Source organism: Cryptomeria japonica, chromosome 3 (assembly GCF_030272615.1).
Source record: "Cryptomeria japonica chromosome 3, Sugi_1.0, whole genome shotgun sequence".
NCBI lineage: Eukaryota > Viridiplantae > Streptophyta > Pinopsida > Cupressales > Cupressaceae > Cryptomeria > Cryptomeria japonica.
The window spans coordinates 260,810,582-260,833,353 of NC_081407.1; the positions used below are offsets into that span (position 1 = coordinate 260,810,582).

At 35.3% G+C, this 22,772-nt stretch overlaps 1 protein-coding gene across 3 annotated transcripts in view; it reads left to right on the forward strand.

The window, feature by feature from the left end:
- The window catches only part of LOC131066816 (uncharacterized), an 85,359-nt gene extending 64,924 nt beyond the window's left edge, over positions 1–20,435 (forward strand). For 2 of the 3 annotated variants that reach the window (XR_009111729.2, XR_009111728.2), the window contains one exon: positions 20,155–20,435. The gene's annotated coding sequence lies outside the window, so the exon portion shown is untranslated. The remainder of the gene's footprint in view (positions 1–20,154) is intronic. The other variant, XR_009111731.2, reaches the window with a different exon arrangement.
- The last annotated feature ends 2,337 nt before the right edge of the window (positions 20,436–22,772 follow it).

The following is a 22,772-nucleotide window of genomic DNA, read 5'->3' on the forward strand; positions in this document are numbered from 1 at the left end:
ATGAAACTTCCAACAAAGTAACCCCTCTACAATGAAACATGCACACAAGCTAGAAAGGAAAAATGTTGGGGTTGTGTTTAGAGGTTTGCCACAATCAGACCCCCATTTTTTTGTTTCCACCTTGACAAACAATGAGATTGATAGATAGGTAGATAGATAGATAAAACCAAAAATAGAATAGAAAGTAAATGCAACAACAAATATACTAATGGAGATAACAAAAAGAAGAGAATAAATCCCCTTCCACACGCAAAGTGTGGAGATTTCTAGATGAAGAAGAAGAAGCATGAGGTACTCCTCAAAGCATAACAATGATGGTGAGAATCTCAAGCATGTAGAAGAGCCAATAGTTTTGTAAAATGTAACTAGAGAGCTTCAATGGAGTGAGAAGAGAGCATAGAGAATGATCTTGAAGTTAGAGAGCCTTGAATGAGTTGCTAGAGAGCTAAAATGAAGCAAGAGCTCTGGGAAGATATGCATGCTAAAAATGAAACTAGCATCGATGGCCATGTGAAGAGTTGTTACAAGCTTTTCCAGTCACATGTGTAATGCTCAAATGACCACCTACATACTATAGATTTGCAGGATGTGAGCACAACTTGCAAATGTCTCCATGACACATTAGTGTCCACAAGTTATATGGTCAATGAGGTTGGAGAAAAGGCCAAAATAGTGGGTGACAAATCAAACCACATAGACAAAAGGATCGGAAGGTGAAGAAGGTCTCCATTTAGCATAAAGATGTAGGTAATATTACTGTCACTAAGAGTTGGGGGGGGGGGGGGGGGGGTGAATCAGTGACAAAGGAATCAAAATTAAAATTTCAACTCTTGCAAGTTAATGTTAACAAACTGATCATATGAAAGGAAGAAGTACTGATTATTGACTAAAATCACTTATGTTAGATAAAGAACACAATAAACACAAATGATAACACAGGAGTTATGAGTGGAAAACCTTTGGGGTATAAAAACCATTCTCAAAGAATGCATCACTGGCTTAATCAAATGTCTCACTGACATATACAATTTGTCTCATTGACAAACATAATTCATCTCACTAATGTCACAAGTATTGAAAGTCTTATAAAAGAAAAGAAAAGAACACATAGATGATCCTCTGTTTTCAATACAAAACACAATTCATCTATTGTAGAGTATAGCCTTTTGATATGTCTACCACATCACAATGACATTAACAGTTCTTGTTCACAAATGTCTCTGCACATCAAAAATAGATCCAACCTTCAACTTACAATTGAAGAGTATTGTCTCTGTCTCATAGAACTTTCTATTATAATTAGACTATATCTTTGGAATTAAATGACACCATAATCTCCTCATCATCACTCAAATTTTTTATGTTGATTCCCCTGTTTTAATATTATATTACAACCACCACATAACTATCTTCGACTAGTTTGCCAAGTTTATTAAAAAACAAACAGTCTATTAAAGAAACTAATCCATGATTATCTATATCATGATTGTCAACACATTTAGTTGCATTCATTTATTCTAAGGACCAATGAAAAACCATTCTGCCATTCAAATGTCATCCATGCTACAAAGAAGATGTCAATTGTTCTATCACTATAGTTGAATATAAGCTTGAAGACATAAAACCCAACTTTCCTTAATAGAGAAAGCAACTAAGAAGAGGTTCATTCACTGAACCAGAGAGAAGAAACTGGATACAGAACAAGATTCAATTTCATAGTCTAAAAAGAATGATCTATCCTTTAAGGAGATATATACAACTGAGTAGAATAACTCCATACCATCTTCTTATCAAATCACTCACACAACATACACACGCACTCACATGACTACTTCTATAAACACCACTAACTATATCTTCACCATTAACTATATCTTCAAGACATCTATAATATTAACATCATTATCATTCACATCATCTACACTAGATCAGAACAAAATATGTGGGAAGAGTAAAAGTAGTTTTAGACACCAAAATTGTTTTTGTCATCAAAATACCCAAAGTTACAACAATATCCCCCTAGAATTGAAGACAAAAACACACCATTGTTGGCCATTTCTTGGAATTGATTATGTGTTTCATTCATGTTTTGTCATTGATGCCAACACTAGCTGTTTGGATTCTTTATCAGCACCCTTCTGGTCCCAGTAGGTTGAGTGGTTTTTGGTTGATTTGGATCTGACATGATCCAGTAGGCTCTGGTATAGTTTGGTGATGGAATTGGCTTGTTTATGATACTCATGCTCATATTCGGTCAGTTGGTTTTGGTCTAGTGACTAGATGCTATCATGCTTGCCTAGAAGCTTAGTTTCTAGTTCCGACGAGGGTTTCACCGGCAGAGATTTTGATGGAGATCTTTGATGAATTGCATAAGTGGTGTTGGTGCAGCTTCTGGTGGAGTTTTAGGATGTTGTTGGTGATCATGTTTGAGACTTGGTGGATTGATATCATTGTTGTAGCATGTGGACCTATACTAGGTCCCGATTGATCTAGGTTATGGACCAACTTTAATGTAATGTGTGGATTGGACCTCTCAATGTATTTTCGAGATGTCTTATGTATTGGATATTATTTGTTTGGTCTAAGACCAACATGGTTTGTAATTATGTAATTAGTTTATTATCTGGTGGCCAACCTAATTGTTTATGGTTGAGGGTTTGTATATATAGATGTAAGATCTCATTGTAGATCATCATGGTTATGGTTAGAAGTCATTGTCAAGGAATGTAATGTGTGAGTAATGTAATATCATTCAGGCAGAGGATTTGGATGATCATTGGAGATCGAATTGGGTTAATGTAAGAGGATTTAGTCCTCTAGTATTGAGCTTAACCAGAACTGTACTCAGGCATAGGAGATGCTATATTTTGCAGTTCAACACTTCTCTAGATTGTAGTCTGGATTTCTATGTAGTCAGTGAGGCTCCTTTTGTGATGAGCAGTGTGCTCTAGGTTGTTGGCCTTCCTGCAAGTGTAGGATGCTCAATTATAATTCACATACTTACTACAAAAGTATTATCTGACTATGGGTAGGCTTCCCACCGTGGTTTTTCCCTTTACAGGGTTTTCCACGTATAAATCTTGGTGTCATGTGGATGGCATTTATTCTGTGATTACTGCTTATTCTTAATTGGTTTAATTGCTATTCTGGTATTTGGTTTAAGCATTCGGGTATTAATGTTTTGGGTTCTAGTATTAGTGTTTTAAACTGCTAATAGTTATGGTAATCTGTGACAACTAATTCACCCCCCCCCCTCTCAGTTGTCTTTCAGTTATTTGAACTGTCTAGCAATTGGTATCAAAGCTTTGGTCCTCTCTGCAAAAAGCTTAACCACTTGAGGAAGATCCTATGGTGACTAACAGTTCAAGTTCATCCAATTCTTCAAGAGCTATCTTTAGAAGGGATATTCTGAGGCTTGATGGAACAAATTACATAGTATGGAAGATTTAGATGGAGACTCATTTGAGATGTCTTGGCAATGATATTTGGGAGATCACACTGAATGGTGTCACACATTATAATCTAGGATCTAGCAATCCTCCTCTGACAAACCTAGACAAGGATCTTGAGAATGATTGTAGAGCAAGAGAAGCCCTCTCGTGTGCACTTTTTGATCAACAAATAGTGAGATTAACCGACAAATCATCTGGAAAGGTTATATGGGATAAGTTGGAGACTCTTAATGAAGGTGACCCTACAGTGAAGATTGATAAACTTAATGGTTACTAGGTGAAATATGAAAACCTGAAGATGGAAGGAGATGAAAGGATTACTGCATTCATGGAAAGGGTAAATGAGATTGTTATGGGAATTCAATGTTGTGGTGGAACTCTGAGCAAAGATGAAATTGTTTCTAAAGTCCCGAAAGCCCTACCACTGACTTACAAGATGAAGGCTACTGCTATTAATGAGTTGATAACAATGGCTAATACATGTGTCAACAAAGATACTCTGGTTGGGAAACTATTTGCTTTTGAGATTGAAGAATTTGGACCTTCTGGAGCTGTGAAGTCTGAACCTTCTTTTCATGATCTACATCTACAACTGGTAAGAAAGACTGGAAAGCTTTATATGCAAAGGAATTAGAAGATATGAAGAGAGAAGATGATTAATTTGAGAAACTTGAAGCACTATTTTCTAGAAGAGTACCTAAAGGACCAGTAGGAAGTATGTATGAAGGAAAAACACCTTTTAAATGTTTTGCATGTAATAAGATTGGTCATTTTACATCTAGATGTCTTGAAAGGAATTCAAGATTTGAAGAAGGATCTAGAAGATCATTTAAGCCTAACCTTGGATATCAGAACAAGTACAAGTACAAGAAAAACAAAGACAAATCATGCTACATAGTGGATGAGGAAGGCATTACTGATTCTGATGATGAACTGGCAGAAGATTCTACTAGTGGTTCTGACAATGGGAAGGAATGGGTATTCCTAGCTATCAAGAAAGATGATCTAGCATTGGAAGAGAATGTACTTGGAGAGAAGGAACTTGCTGCTAAAATTGAAGACAAGGATGAATGGGTAATTAGCAGCAGTTGTTCACATCATATGAGTGGATATAAAGGGAAGTTTCTATCTTTGCAAGAATTTGATGGCGATCTAGTTAGATTTGGAGATGACAAAGCATGTATGATCAAAGGAAAAGGAACTATATCATTGGATGGTAAGAACAATACTGAAAATGTTTATTATGTTGAAGGTTTAAGGCATAATCTTTTGAGTGTAGGAAAATTGGTAGATAAGGGATTTCAATTACAGTTCAAGGATGGAAAATGCAAAATCTTTACCAGATCGGGTTTGTAGATTGCAACTGGTACATAGACAAAAGGTAATATATTTCATTTGAACTCCGTGAGAAGACATGTTTGATTACACAAATTGATGAGAGTTGGCTATGGCATAAAAGGTCGTGTCATGTGAATTTTGATTGCATTGTAAAGATTATTTCAACTAAGGTAGTTAGGGATATACCTAAGATTATGAAGCCCTATAATCTGGTATGTAAAGAATGTCAAATGGGTAAATAGGTCCGAACCTCTTTTAGAAGTATACAAGATAAATCAAATGATTTTCTTGATCTTATTCATACCGATTTGTGTGGCCCTACTAGAGTTAAAAGTAAAGTTTTCAAGGTGATAGATATTTCATGCTAATCATTGATGATTATTCTAGAGTGATGTGGGTTACTTTTCTAAAGGAAAAATCTGAAGTATTTGAAAAGTTTAAAATCTTTAAGGCTAAAGTGGAAACTGAGACAGGATTGAAGATTAAATGTTTGAGGTCAGATCATGGTGGAGAATTCACATCCAGTAGTTTAATAACTTTTGTGAGAAGCATGGTATAAGAAGACAATTTTTTGCTCCCCGGACACCTCAGTAGAATGGAGTTGTGGAAAGGAAGAACATAACTATCTTGTATGTTGCTAGAACAATGATGATGGAAGCTAGTCTACCTCATATCTACTGGAGAGAAGCAGTAAGCACAATAGTTTATACATTCAACAAAGTACATATCAAAGGAGAAACCAGTAAGACACCTTATGAATTATGGTTTGGTAATACACCTACATTTAAGTATTTAAAAATTTTTGGTAGTAAATGTTATATCGGGAGAGATGATATCATTGGTAAATTTGATCCTAGCTATGATGAAGGCATATTTCTTGGTTATTCTATTGAAAGTAAAGGATATAGATGTTATAACAAGATATTGCAGAGAATTGTGAAGAGTGCTAATGTCAAAGTAGATGAGCTAAACAAAAGTCAACTTAGATTTTATGAGAAGGAATCGGCAGTGGAAATGATTATATCTGAACCGGTAGAACCTTTACTGCAATATAGTGTTGAACTAGTTACTCCAACAGTATTAGAGAATTCTACAGTAACTGAAGAACAAGGAAGAGGAACAAAAAGTTAGAAGACTCCTAGGTATGTGAGATTGAATCATTCAGAATATTAGATCATTGGGGATAAGAGAAATGGAGTGATTACAAGAAGAAGACTGGCAACTAATGAGGTATGTTTAATTTCACAAGTTGAACTAGTATCAGTAATTGAGGCATGTAAAGATGAATATTGGTTGAAAGCTATGGAAGAAGAATTAGATCAGATTGAGAAAAATAACACATGGACCTTGGTTCCCCGACCTAAAAATAAAAATGTTATTGGAATTAAATGGGTTTTTAGGAAAAAATTGAATGATAATGGTCAAGTTATAAGTAATAAGGCTAGATTGGTTTGTAAAGGATATTCTCAAAAGGAAGGAATTGATTATGGAGAGACTTTTGCACCTGTAGCTAGGATTGAAGCTGTAAGATTATTTCTTGCCTACGTTACTTATAAAAACTACAAGGTTTATCAAATGGATGTTAAATGTGCATTTTTGAATGGGGATCTTGATGAGGAAGTTTATATTGAGCAACCTGGTATTTTTTCACTATCAGATGATACAAATATGGTTTGCAGGTTAAGGAAAGCTTTATATGGATTGAAACAAACACCTAGAGATTGGTATGCAAGATTGGACAAATAAATTTTGAAGCTTGGTTTTAATAAGAGCAGTGATGGCAATAATTTATATTATAAGATCAATGATGATGATATACTAATTATTGAAGTATTTGTTGATGAAATTATTTTTGGAGGTGAAGATAAGTTATGCATATAATTTTCTAGGAATATGGAGAAAGAATTTGAGATGTCTATGATTGGTGAGATAAAATTTTTCTTAGGTTTACAGATTACTTAGACTGACAAAGATATTTTCATCTGTCAAACTAAATATGCTAAAGGAATTGTTGAAGAAATTTGGTATGGGAGATTCTAAACCGATAAGTACTCCTATTCTTACAAGTGAGAAATTGGCAAGAAAAGATATTTCTAAACCAATAAATCCTACAAGATACAAATCTATGATTGGAGGTCTTCTTTATTTGACTCAGACTAGGCCTGACATTATAAATTATGTTTGTATTGTTTCAAGATTTCACAGTGATCCTAGTGAAAAGGATTTTTAGATACTTGCAAGGTACATTAGAATATGTTGGTATTATGGATGACTTTGTCATGTGTTGCATTGGTTTTGCCATTGATGTCAATACTTGTCACACTTGTCATATCTGGAGATCTACATTGATGTCTTGGTATTCTAGTATTGCACTCACTGATATACTGTTACAGACTATTCTACACACATCGACAAGATATTTTGTTCACCGGCAATGATGAAGACATATTATCACTTGTAGATCATTTGGCTATGTCGAAGACATTGATTGGAAGCTTGGTTTTGGTGTTCTTGATATTGGATTGATCGTATTGACATATTTGCCTTTATTGGTAGATAGGACTTGGTTATACACCAGCACAAGTTTCACCATCAGATCAACATTGCATGTTATGAAGATGAATTATTATGTTGAGCCGACATGTTGTATCTTATCTTGTAATTGTTTTTATTGTAATATCTTTTGTAAGCCGACCTACTCATTTGGTCTTTGTCTTGGTATAAATGTAAGATCACTTGATGATCGAATATGTACACTTGGTTAAGGATTTTTATATAAGAGAATATTCAAGATCAGATCCCTATACGAATCAAGAAGACATCATTCAAAGGATGAAGGAAAGGTTATGAAGAAGTTCTAAGCCTAAATCGGTACTGAATCAAGCATTGTTGATGCTATTTTGTGTAGTACATTATCTTGGATTTAACCATCCACTTGTAAGTCAATGAGACTTCCCTTGTTGTCATTTGAGTAGTGAGCTTTAGGTTGTTGGCCTTTCTGCATGTGCAAACCCCATTTATATACACATACTATCTGCAGTAGTATCATCTACTTGTGGGCAAGGTTTCCCACCGTGGTTTCTCCCTCATCGGGTTTCCACATCAAAATCTATGTGTTATGTGTTGTGGATGTTGTTTCTCTTTCTATCTTTCACATTAAACTTTACTGGTACTGCTAAATCTGCTTAACTATTTTACTGGTACTTAAGTTTGGTTTACCAGTATTAAGGTTTAATTATTATTTCTGGTAAATTGTATTGCAATTTCTAATAATTTGTTGAAAATTGATTCACCCCCCGCTCTTAGTTGTCCTTATGGGACCTAATAATTGGTATCAAAGCATAGTCCTCTTTTGCAGAAGCCTAACAACTTGAGGAGATCCTATGGCATCTAACTTTTTCAAGAAGGACAGTCCAAAGCTTGATGGAACTAACTATGGTATATGGAAGATTAGGATGGAGACTCATTTGAATTGCATTGGAAGAGACATATGGGAAGTGACTAAGAATGGATATGTTGCTCCTGCATAAGGTCAACCTCATCCAGCTACATTGGCAAAGGATCAAGAGAATGATTGCAAAGCAAGAGAAGCACTTTTGAGCGCATTGTCAGATCATCAAATCATGGGATTATCAGACCGATGTAATGCTAAGGCTATTTGGGAAAAATTGGAGACACTTAATGAAGGAGATACCACTATCAAAATTGCAAAACTGGAATACTTATGGGTCAAGTATGACAATCTAAAAATGGAAGAAGAAGAAGAAAGAATTTCTTCTTTTATGGAAAGAGTTAATGAAATTATTTTGGGAATACAATGTTGTGGTGGATCCTTAAGTGAAGATGAAATTGTATCTAAAGTTTTGAGAGCATTACCACTGACATATAAAATGAAAGTGACTACTATTAATGAATTGAGAACTATGCCTAACACTTCAGTTTCTAGAGATACATTGGTTGGTAAACTTTCAGCTTTTGAACTTGAAGAATTTGGTCCTGTTACTATTGCTAAAACTGATTTGGCCTTCAAAGCATCATTAGTAGTAGAATCATCATCTGATAAAATTGATTGGAAAACACTCTATGCAAAATAACTTGAAGAAATGAGAAAGGAAAATGAAGAACTTGAGGAATTAGAAGCTGCATTTGCTAGGAAAATGCCTAGAGGTCCAATAGGGAGTAAGTATGAAGGTAAAGCACCCTTTAAATGTTTTAATTGCAATAAAGTTGGTCATATTGCTTCTAGATGTCCAGACCGGCATGCTAGACTAAGGGATGAAGCAAAAAGAACATACAAGCCTAACCCTAATTATCAGAGATTTAGATTTAAGAAAAATAGAGATAAATCATGTTATTATGTAGATGAAGGTGTTACAGATGACTCAGATGAAGATCCAAATGATGGATTGACTTTTGTTGCTATTAAGGAAGATTCACTGACACCGGTAGAGTAGGCATTGACAACTAAAATTGAAGATAAGTATGAATGGATAATTGATTCCGGATACTCACATCATATGACTCGAGATAAAAGTAAGTTCGCATCTTCTCAAGAGATTGATGGAGGACAAGTAATATTTGGAGATGATAAAGCATGTTCAATCAAAGGAAAAGGCACTACATCTTTGGATGGTAAGCATACTACTGATAATGTTTACTTTGTAGAAGGTTTAAAGCATAATCTTTTGAGTGTTGGTTAGCTAGTTGAAAAGGGATTTCAGTTATAGTTCAAGAATGGTAAATGCAAAATCACAAATAGAACTGGACTGGAGATTGCAACCGGTAATCAGACTAAAGGTAATATCTTTCACTTAAACTTTGGAGATAAGACATGTTTGATTTATCATATTGATGAAAGTTGGTTATGGCACAAGGGACTTTGTCATGTAAATTTTGATTGCATTGTGAAAATCAGTTCAACTAAGGCAGTAAGAGATTTACCTAGGATTGTGATGTCATGCCCAAACTTTTGGGCAAAAACGGAACAACATTTAAAAAAAAAAAATACTAATAAAACTAAATGCACTACAATAAAGATGGAACAATTAAGTTTTGTCTTAACTATAGGTTAACTCAGAATAAAAAAGAGTGGTTTACTAAAGTTAATTTAATAAACTTAATCATGCATGCGATAATAATTTAATGTAGAAATAATTCTCCAAAAAGTGTCATAACCACCTTAATAATTAATAATTTAATTTAGCCTAAGAATCCTTAACTTATTAGCCTTAATAATTAATAATATTTAATTGCCCCTTGGAATAATTAAAAAAATGTTAACACTAAGATTATTAAATTTAAATAATCATCTTAGAAAATGTAATTAATGCAATTAGATTCGACTATAAAGTTAACTAAAATCGTTTCTCAAAATGCCAAATTTGATCCCCTACAATTATTAAATACCAAATATTTAATGTTGACCCATAAAACCCCTATAGGCTAAAATTTTACATTATTCTTTTAAAAAATCCCATTAAAAAAATTTCCAAAAAGAATTTAACCTAAACACCCATATATATAAATATATATGTTTATTAGCACGCGCGCGCACACACACACACACACACATGTAAACATAAAAATAATCATCTAAAGTAAAAGATGCATTAAAACTTGTGTGGGAGAAAAAGTGACACTAAGCAAACATGCCCTAATCTCACTTTCAACCACACACTTGTGGAATACGAAAGAGCCTAGAGGTATCACACAATTGGCTACTTCTTTTTGTGGAAGAGAGAACCACGGGCTACCTATTAGGATTTCTATTCCTTTGTTGTAATTCAAAGATGAAATGATGCAAGTTCAATCCCTAACCCCAAAGTGCAAGTATGAACTAACAACAAGATTACAGAATTGAACTTAAACAATGGAAAACTGTAAACACAAGGACAAGACAAGAATGCAAATGTGTACCCAGAGTTAAAATCTGACTGAAAATGTTCGGGACAGGGGTGCGGGCGCCACTGTCCTGATTCTGCCCCTGAAACTGCTCCGAAAACTGCTGTTTTTGCACTTTGGAAAAGCTATCAAAAATGCTGTCTGTCAGGAGGACCAGGGCGCCCAGCGCCCCTGTCCCAGGGACCAGGGTGCCCAGCGCCCCTGTCCTGGCAGGACCAGGGCGCCCCATGCCCCCGTCCTGGTCTTTTGCTTTGAGATTTGGTGTGTTGTTCGGTCTCTGTTTGCTTCTTCCAGATCTGTAACTTGCAGCGTCGTCCGAGTCCCGAAACCTGCACTTATATCTGAAAAGGTGTGGTGGGCGGCTATATAGGGTTTTTCCTTAGTCAAACCCCCGCTTAGGTGATTTCCACCTCCACGAATAGCCAATTTGTAATGTATTGTGTGTGCAGACCTAGTGTGTGTGCAAGGTCCTAAAATGCAAGAAAGCAAACTAGAGCAACCTAGAAAGTAAACCCTAATTGCCTGTAAATGATAATGTAAATGCTCTAAATCAAGATGCAAAGTGATCTAAAGCATGAATAAAGGATATATTGAAGCTTATACAAAGACATGAAAACAACATGAAATCATACCCAACCCTCAAGGGAGGAGTACAAGCCAATCTTCAGTCGGTAATCTCCTATTGTTCTTCAATGTCCTCAAAGCCCTAAGTGTATGAATGAAATTGATAAATGTTTGATAGATGGATGTTGAATGTTGTTGAAGTCTTCAAAGATCTGCTCTTTCGTTGCATATGAGGTCCTGAAAACCAAAATTCTGATCCCTTCAAATGAAGAAAGAGAGCTCTTATGTAGGAAACCCTAGGTCATAAATTCGTATTTTGGCCGACCTAGAGATTGAATATCCTACCAATTTCGTGGGGTTAAGCTTTATTTTATGATTGGATCGCGCTCCTAAAATTTCGGGAAAAATGTCCGGGACCATGTTGCACTCCGGGCGCCATGGTCCCGACAACTTTTCACCAAATTTTCAGGACCGTCGGATATGATGATTTTAGAGAGAATCCCAAAGTTATAGGTGATTTCGAGATGTTTTGACCCCCGAAATCAAGCCCCCAAGTTCAAAATAGGACCTAATTAGGGTTTTTGATTAAATGATGTATTGGAGGAATAAAATGAAAGGGGCACACTTTAATGAAAAGGGCCCAATTTTATGATATAGGAGATGATAAAATAGAACCTTAGACCTAATTAATTTAATTAATTAAGTGCTAAAGGGGAAATGCAATGCAAAATGAAAAATGCGCCAAGGCAGGTGCTAAACTAGGTGTGAAATTGTACCACCCTAGCGAGTGCATACAATTTATGACGCTACATTTAGCCCCCACTTTAGCGGTCATATGAACACTATGTGCATATGCAAGCTAAAGTACAGAAAAGTAAACATTATTTGAAAAAGGATATATCCATAAATCTGTCGAACGAAGCCCCCAGCGGTATCTGCAGTACACAGTTAGGAACCGCAATCTATAAAACACACGTTAGATCACAAAATCACCTAATGCTTACTAAGGAAGGTGATGAAAATTTGAGGGTAGCTATATGCCCCCCCCTGTTTCGACTTGCTAATTTTAGTGAGTTGAAACAGGGTATCATGTTTACCACTTCGAATTGTTAAAGAAAATTGATGACAAATGCTCACAAGAAGATTTGATATGAGATCAAAAACTAATGGAGAATCATTTGGTAAGAAAGAGGACTAAATCTCAATTCCAACACAACAAAGAGTGTGAGGATTTGAGAGTTCTCTAACACAAGATGAAGGATGTAAATGGAAACAAAATGCAAAGAGAAGAAAAGAAAGGAAAAAAGCATGAATACACACATTGGTGATCCATGAGAAGAATAGTGAAAGAGAAAACATGGACTTCTCGCCCCTAGATCTTGTCTAGGTGATCAATGGAAAAGAGGACATGGAAAACTAGCCCCTAGAGTCTGTCTAGGTGATCCATGTAAGGGAGGAGAGTGAGAAAGTCTAGCCTTATGCCTCTAGTTCCACTCAACCTCGTGCATGTGTGTGTAAGTGAGGTTAGAAGCATCTCATAGGAGTCTATGCCCGAGTATGCTACAACCTGTATATGTATAGTACAAAAGCGTGACATCTCGCTCTAAGAGTCTGTGCTCTGGTTCCGAGAATAATCACCTTGCATAAAAGAAAAATGGAGACATCTCGCTCTAAGAGTCTGTGCTCTGGTTTCAAGAATGACCCATTGCTCAAAAAGTGTAATGTTTATGTCATAAGCAAAGTAGAACAAGGATACCTACCTTCATCACAAAAGAAGATACCCCAAAAAATGCAACAATGTCATAGATCCAAGCAAGAGAGTTTTACACTCTTTAAGCAAGGATAAGATAGTTGAAAAGGGATATCTTGTAGTATGTGTAAAGGAGATCCTTAGAGGAGAAGAGATCTTTGTACAAAAGACGCCTATCCCCAAGAGGAATTGTCTTAGACAAATATAACATCTTCTAGAATAAGACAAAGCAGAGAATAAGAATGCAATACTTCCTTCTTTTGCGAGGTGAAAGTGATTCTTAATGAAGGATGACACTCTTTTTAACCCAATTAGGAGAGTGAATTCATTATGGATGTATTTTACCAAGTGCAAAAGAGGTTGTAGTCAAGGACTTACACCTCTTGTAAGAGAGAATCCTTGAACAAACAACAACAAATGCGTACAAGGCATAACATCAAGTAATAAAGTCCACACCATCCACAAAATAGGAAAAAGTGGATCCTTAGATAAAAATAAGGAAAGATCATTGCCTCCCAAGGATAAGGACAATGAGAAGGACTTACACAATCTTCTAGGGAGAGATTTGGACATAAGCAAAAGAAGAGATGTATGAAATCACTCTTGTCCCCATAGGAACAAGAAAATTAGGCTATTATGTTGCTTCAAAAATATGATTGCACTTGAAATTGTACCATCATGAATGACAATAAGCCCCCAGTAAATGAGCTACCAATGTCACATAATGATGAGCAACATAATAGCCATTAATGTTATTTAAAGATATGATAGATTGAATGAGGTATTTGAATATGACATGCTGAATGCTCAACTATAAGTGAGATCAAAAACATGTATAAAGTGATAAAAATTGAAGAAGAAAAGTCACATGAAATCTTAGAAGAGGGATGAGTGTAATTTATTAGAGCCTTATCCCTAGAGGAAAGGACTTTATGATGAATAGGAGATAAAGATTCATAAGTGGATTTAGAAATTTGAGGGGATTCATAAAGAGATTTGTTCATTGCCAAGATTTCCTTATGAGGGGAATGAGAGTTGATAGAAGTAGAAGATGATTTAGTTGAAGTGAGATCATCATCACTACTAAATATAGCATTCACATTGAGAGATGGTCTTTTAGATGCTTTGGTACGTTTGCAGGGATTATAGCCGAGTCCAAAGGCATAATTGTGAAAATTAGTCTCTAGAGGAACTTTTATCCCTTGTTCATGAGCGCCACAACCATTTCCATGATACCCATGCTTAGCAAAAATGCGAAAACCATGACCATAACGATCAGCCATTTCAGGAAGAGAAGGTGGTTTTTCATAAGACAAAGAATCAAATCCTTCAGAATTAGAAGTGTGAGGAGAAGAAGTTTGAGAAGCGGCCACAAAATTATTGCTCATAGGTTCAAGTAAGACTGATTGATTTTTAGTTTCTTCCTTTTCTTTAACTTTAAGCGCTCTAGGAGGAACCCTATACTCACCTACAAAGGTGGGATTAAAATCAAGAGATCCCCAATCGTCTTCTGTGAGAACCTTCTCAGGATCAAAAGCCTTTTCATGTGTAGACTCAAGTCGAGAAGGATCTTCTTCAGGAGCTTTAGACTCATCCAAAGAATTTTGATTATCAGAGGGTGATGATTCATCCATAGGTATTTTGTTTAAAGAGTCGTCATTAGAAGAGAAAGATTTAGAAGAACTCCCTTTGGAAGTAGATGTTTGCAAACAAGCCTGAAGATTAGTATCACCTATCAAGGTATATGTCTTATTGTTATAAATAAATTTAACTTGTCTATGCAATGTAGAGGGGACAGCTTGCATACTGTGAATCCAAGGTCTCCCTAATAACAAGTTGTATGTTAGATTTCCCGACATAACATGGATAGGAGTAGGCAAAGTAATAGGTCCTACTATGATGGGTAAGGTGATAATACCTAATGAAGACTTAGCCACATTATCAAAGCCTCGAATGGGACGAGAGTCAGGCTCAATAAGGGATGTATCCACATTCATCTTATGCAATAGATTAATGCTACACACATTAAGGCTAGAGCCATTATCTACCAGTGTTCATCTTATAGCAGTGTCATTTATGATAACCACAATCATCAAGGGATCATATTGATGTTGAATTTCACTAGTAGGCAACTCATCTTGAGTAAACACAATTTGAGCTTTAGGATTCATCATAGAGTTAACCAAAGACACTATATTACTAGATGTATTAGGTGGAGGAACATTCAAATCTTTCAAGGCATCTTGTAACATTCCATGATGAGTGGAAGAAGCTTGGATCAAATCCCAAAGGGATATCTTGGCAGGAGTAGTTTTAAGTTGTTCTATGAGATCATATTCCTTACCCAGAACTTGTGAAATACGTGGAGCTTGAGGAAGAATAGGTTGGGAAGGAGGAAGTGAAGTTGGGATAACTGGAGGAGGATTAGGTTGCCTATTGTTTCTAGTATTATAAGTATGGGCAGCCGCATGATAACTCTCTCTAGTCAATTGCCTAGCATACTCATAAGGGCTCTTAGTAGAATAACCTCCTTGCACAGTAATAATAGGTTTCTTAGGCGTGCAAAAAGAATCATTAGCATAACCACCTTGAACCACTAAGATAGGCTTATTTAAAGGTTGAGAATTTTGAGAAGGACAAGCACCTTGGACAGTGAAGAGAGGTTTGTTAGGTGTTTCATTCACATGTATCAAATTGATTGAGGATGGTTTAGAGGAATGAACAAAAGTGTTGGAAGAATTATTGATAGTCTTCTCTTGCACTAAAATCTCATCACGAATTAAATCAATTTTAGGAGAGAGACAAGGGGTAGGCATTGATGTTCTAGTAGGAAGAGTAATACTAGAAAAGGTCATAACATCCTCTTTCATCAAAGGATCTACATGGGGAATAAACTCTCTAGGAGAAGGATCAACATTACTCTCTAAAGTCTCACTTTTGAGAGGGAGATCTTTGAAAGAGATGTTAACCATTTTGCTTTGAACTAGGGTATCCTTATGAGTAGAACCAAGTTGAGGAGAGGGAGAATAATTGAGATTCAAGGAAGGTGAGAAACTATCAAGGGAGTTTTCAATCTTGATTTCATCCCCTTTGGCTAGGGGTAGAGAATAATCTATACCTTCTTCTAATGGTTCATCCCAAATAGTGAGGTTGTTGAAAGGAATGTTTGAAGTATTGTCAATTTCGGGAGAGAAGATAACATTGTTTATTAATTCCTCATCCTTAGGAGGGAGAGCATCAATAGATGTGTTAAACTCATCCTCTTTCCTCAAAATATGTTCAATAGGGGAGAGAGAATTAAGGAAATTTCTTATTATTTCATCTTCTTTCTCTAAGGGATGCTTATGGGTAAGACCAACTTTAGGAGAAGGGTAAGAATTTACCATTAATTCATCATCTCTAGTGGGAATTTTGTTGGAAAAGGAAAGGCCATCACTAGGAAATGCAGAGATAATGTCATTTTCTTGCACAAAAGGATCCTCATGAAGGGAGTGTTTTTTAGGAGACACGAAGGCATCAAGGGCATCATTCAACAAACCATGATCATATCTATTAAAAGGCTTATCTTTTGATTCAAAAGGAGATATCTCTTCATAGAGGGGATCATTGAAAACAACCATGTTACTAGATTTAGTGGAAGAGCTGATAGGAATGTACCCTTGAGAGGAATCATTCGACTTATCTTTCTCATCACAACGAAATGGCATAGTAACAATGTTTATGAGTTTTTGGTAAAATGAAGGTTTGGTATATTTAGGTTTCAAAAATTCATCTAAAGCTTCATCTAACTCATAATCATCACAAATATGAACATCTTGCAAATAAAAATCTGACATTTTGAAATTGCATAAAATTTAAACACACAATGCAAAGAAACACACTTTTTTTTTTTTCCTTTTTTTCTTTTTTAATGAAAATGAAATGAAAACACACTAAATCTAGATCTAGATCTAACAAATGTAATGCAAGAGGAAGCAATGATAGATTCACGTCGGGTTCACCAAAATGTGTGGGAGAAAAAGTGACACTAAGCAAACATGCCCTAATCTCACTTTCAACCACACACTTGTGGAATACGAAAGAGCCTAGAGGTATCACACAATTGGCTACTTCTTTTTGTGGAAGAGAGAGCCACAAGCTACCTATTAGGATTTCTATTCCTTTGTTGTAATTCAAAGATGAAATGATGCAAGTTCAATCCCTAAACCCAAAGTGCAAGTATGAACTAACAACAAGATTACAGAATTGAACTTAAACAATGGAAAGCTGTAAACACACGGACAAGAAAAGAATGCAAATGCGTACCCGGAGTTAAAATCTAATTGAAAATGTTCGGGACAGGGGCGCGGGCGCCACTGTCCTGATTCTGCCCCTGAAACTGCTCCGAAAACTGCTATTTTTGCACTTTGGAAAAGCTGTCAAAAATGCTGTCTGTCAGGAGGACCAGGGCGCCCAGCACCCCTGTCCTAGGGACCAGGGTGCCCAGTGCCCCTGTCTTGGCAGGACCAGGGCACCCCATGCCCCCGTCCTGGTCTTTTGCTTTGAGATTTGGTGTGTTGTTCGGTCTCCGTCTGCTTCTTCTGGATCTGTAACTTGCGGCGTCGTCCGAGTCCCGAAACCTGCACTTATATCTGAAAAGGTGTGGTGGGTGGCTATATAGGGTTTTGCCTTAGTCAAACCCCCGCTTCGATGATTTCCACCTCCACGAATAGCCAAGTTGTAATGTATTGTGTGTGCAGACCTAGTGTGTGTGCAAGGTCCTAAAATGCAAGAAAGCAAACTAGAGCAACCTAGAAAGTAAACCCTAATTGCTTGTAAATGATAATGTAAATGCTCTAAATCAAGATGCAAAGTGATCTAAAGCATGAATAAAGGATATATTGAAGCTTATACAAAGACATGAAAACAACATGAAATCATACCCAACCCTCAAGGGAGGAGTACAAGCCAATCTTCAGTCGGTAATCTCCTATTGTTCTTCAATGTCCTCAAAGCCCTAAGTGTATGAATGAAATTGATAAATGTTTGATAGATGGATGTTGAATGTTGTTGAAGTCTTCAAAGATCTGCTCTTTCGCTGCATATGAGGTCCTGAAAACCAAAATTCTGATCCCTTCAAATGAAGAAAGAGAGCTCTTATGTAGGAAACCCTAGGTCGTAAATTCGTATTTTGGCCGACCTAGAGATTGAATATCCCGCCAATTTCTTGGGGTTAAGCTTTATTTTATGATTGGATCGCGCTCCTAAAATTTTGGGAAAAATGTCCGGGACCATGTTGCACTCCGGGCGCCATGGTCCTGACAACTTTTCACCAAATTTTCAGGACCGTCGGATATGATGATTTTAGAGAGAATCCCGAAGTTACAGGTGATTTCGAGATGTTTTGACCCCCGAAATCAAGCCCCCAAGTTCAAAATAGGACCTAATTAGGGTTTTTGATTAAATGATGTATTGGAGGAATAAAATGAAAGGGGCACACTTTACTGAAAAGGGCCCAATTTTATGATATAGGAGATGATAAAATAGAACATTAGACCTAATTAATTTAATTAATTAAGTGCTAAAGGGGAAATGCAATGCAAAATGAAAAATGCGCCAAGGCGAGTGCTAAACTAGGTGTGAAATTGTACCACCCTAGCGAGTGCGTACAATTTACGACGCTACATTAGCGCGCACGCGCACACACACACACATGTAAACATAAAAATAATCATCTAAAGTAAAAGATGCATTAAAACTAAATACCCCTTTAAAATAAAGCAAATATCAACATCAACTAAAATACAAATAGGGTTACCCTTTTCAAATTTGGAAAGGGTTTCCCCCCCCTTTTATTTTACTTAATATTAAAACTTTATGAAACCTAACTAGGGCTTCATTTTTTAAAAAAATCTATTAATAATCCACTTAAACATTAAAATGGGCTTGTGTTTGTGTGTGCAGGTGTGAGAAATGGCAGAGGGCAAAGAGGCGGCGTTATGTTCATGGGCGGCGAGGCCACCACTATGGGTCACGGCCCACAGCGACGCCACGGGTGCCACTATGAGACTGGGGGTCACCCCTATGGGTCATGTCCCATAGAGGGCCCCGAGCCGCCCCGAGGCAGCCCGCAAGTAGCTTCGGCTCCGGACACGGGGATGGGTTATTTCCTGTCTTTTTTTAATATATATATACTTTTTAAAATATATATAAAATGATATATATATATATGTATGTATGTATGTATGTATATGTATATATGTATACATATATATATATGTGTGTGTGTGTGTGTGTATGTATGTATATGTATATATGTATATGTATACATGTATACATATATATATATATATATGTATACATGTATACATATATATATATATATATATATATATATATATATATGTATACATGTATACATATATATATATATATATGTATACATATACATATATATATATATACACACACATATATATACACACACACACATATATATATATATATTTATATATATCTATATATATGTATATGTTTATATTTTTGTAAAATACAAACATTTAATAATGACTGTTAAATAAATAAATTAACTAGCAATATCAATTAACTAAATATTTCACAATGCAAATTTTATTCAAGCTAAGTGTCATGCTATTGGTTTTAAAACTAACAATTATGCAGAATTTCATGCTTTGTCTTTTGGATTGGATATGGAAATCTCTTTGAGAATTAAGGACTTAATAATTGAAGGTGATTCTATGGTGATTATTCAATGTGTTATGAAAAAGAAATCGAATTGTTGAAATTTGCAGTATATACTTGATCCCATTTTACAAAAATTAGAATTGTTTGAATCTTTCTTGGTATCCCATTGTTACAGAGAAGTTAATAAGATTGCGGATTATTTGGCAAATTTAGCCATTGATAACAATGCTAATCAACGAGAGGTGGGTTTTGAGGAAATTCCTTCTAGGGTATGGGAAGGTTTGCAACAATAGTTATGTGATTTTCTTGAGTAATGTTGATGTAAAATTTTATGATGATAATTATTCCTGCTTTCCCCTTTCATTTCAATTATTCATGTTCATTGTCTAGGAGAGAGTTAGAGCTCATAGTATTTGATACAATAGTGTTTTTCCAAAGGTTTTTTGATACTTTCTTTTTTGGCAGGAAGGTTTTTGGCTCATGGGATTCGGCACAGAGCTTTGGAAAATTCTGTCTTCTTCCATTGATAGCAGCTATGGAGTCTACATTTGAAAATTATCCGATGGGTTTTTTTGGCAAATTGTCATATGGGCTCTATGCAAAACTAATATTATATGTGTTGTGATAGCATTTTGTATGTGGTTTTGGGAGGGGTGTATAAACTGATATGTTAGATACTATAGATTTATTTTATGAGCTGTGACCGAAGGTTTTCTTCCCAGGGTTCTTTCCTCCGGTATGCTCTTTGAATCCTATGTAAAAAATAAAAAATATTAATAAAAAAGTTCAGTGGAATAATCCACTTTTATTGAAAAAAAAATTAACTAAATATTTCTTTTTCAAAGTTGAAAGTATATAAATATATATGCATATGTTTGAATTTTTTTAAAATATAAAGGCATTTAAAACTAAATCTCTTTTATATAGTAGCATATATATTTATTTTCCTCTTATTAAAATAGCCACTTAGTTAGAACACGACAATAGTTTTTTTTTTATAAATCTAGAGCAGGTTTTAATCAATAAATCTGAATGGATTATATTTTATATTCTTCCAATATCATGAATTTTTTTTTTTAAATCGAAATATCTAGATTTATTTTCTAAATTCACAAAAAGGAAAAATAAGTAGAAATTAATTTATTACAACTACAACTAATATTGTCTAAAATCATTTAATCCATAGACAACATAATGAGATGCAATACTAACATACACTCTAAAACCTATTTACATTATCTTGCATTATGAACAATAGATAGAAATAAATGTTTATTTATTTTTACTAACATCTATGTTTCAACATTTTATTTATTTCCTCTCATTTACAATAGCTATAAGGAAGAAATAATTTTCATTTCAAGAAGAAAATGTCAATAAAGAATATCTCAATATCTAAGAAAATATAACTTCAAGTTTTATTTTATTTCTTTCTTGCAAGATTAAAAATATAATAAAAGAATACATCTTGTTTCATGATAAAACATAGTTTAAAGAATACATTTAATACATCATGGCAAACTTTTACAAATAGGTAGATACCCAACTTAGCCTCTCATTTCTACTAAATGAGGGCTTCCCAAATAAATACATTTTTGTTATTACAAATAAAAATAGGATCAACTCATATTTTTTTCTTTCCATCCTTTCCCAAGCAAACCTGCAATAAAAAGCTTTTAGGTTGTGACCATGGACGCTCACCTCCCAACCTAGGCTTACTAGAAGCCACCCCTGAGCTTGGAGAACCAAAACCCAAATGGGATACACACAAGCAATACACAAACAAGCAAGACAACTTCACAACATTCACATTCCCATCCCAAGGCTAAACAACATCACATATGTGACTTTTTAAATGGGGTGAAGGTGGACTAAGTACCTTGAGGAGAAAACTGCAAATAGGAGAACATGTTGTCATTGCAAGGCAACCAAGAACATATCCACAAGTTCCAAACTTGTCTCAACAATTCCTTATGACCCCCAAGGAATAAAAGCCAACAAATCTCCCCTTATGACACCATTGCATAAACAAATCACTATGCAGCATGGTTCACAAAAAATCCCTTGTGAAATCACTTTCTTTAAAAGAGAGCCTCTCACTCAAAGGTTGTCAAAAAACCCTTCACCCCTGGGACTCTCTTCCCTCCCAAGGGTGAGTTTGGTCTTGAAAACTTCCAAAACATTAATATAAAAACTCAACCAAAAATACATAGGGAAGAACATAACATCTTCCTAAACAAATAAAAAACAACAATGAAAGAACATTTGCAATATACAATCTTTTTAAAAATAAACAGCATACATGAGTTAGTGATTCAACTTGTTAGGTCCCGAAGACAATTGAGAGGGGGGAGGGGGTGAATTAGTTGTCTAATAAATTTAAACCAAAAACATTTAACTAGCTTAATGCTTAATACCGGTAAACCACTAAAGTATGCTGGTAGACATTGTTAACAGTAAATTACTATATCAGTAAGGATTAATGCATGAAACATAAGCATAAAGTCATCCACAACACATAACACCAATATTTGTACATGGAAACCCTATAAGGGGAAAAACCACGGCGGGAAACCTTACCCACAATCAGATGATACTACTGTAGATAGTAAGTGTACATAAATGGGGTTTGCACATGCAGAAAGACCAACAACCTAGAGCTCACTGCTCAAACACAAAATGGGAGTCACACTAACTACAGTTGGATGGTTAAATTCAATAAGAATGTACTGCACAAAATAACATCTTCATATGCTGGATTCAGTACCGGTGTAATGTTGATATGCTTCTACAAAAACCTAGCTTCACCTTCAAATGATGTCTTTGTGTGTACCTCTGCTTAATCTCACATATACCTTCACACAATTCTTTTTCACATTCCACATTCGATCTTACAAATAAGATCTTACATTTATACCATACCCTAAGACCAATTTTAGTAGGTCAGCTCTACAAGATATTACAATAAAATATTTTACATATAATATAATATCCAATGCAATAACAAATTGAACATGTCAGCTTAATGCATTTACAACAATAATAAATCATCTCCATACCGTGCCATGCTAATCTGGAAAAGA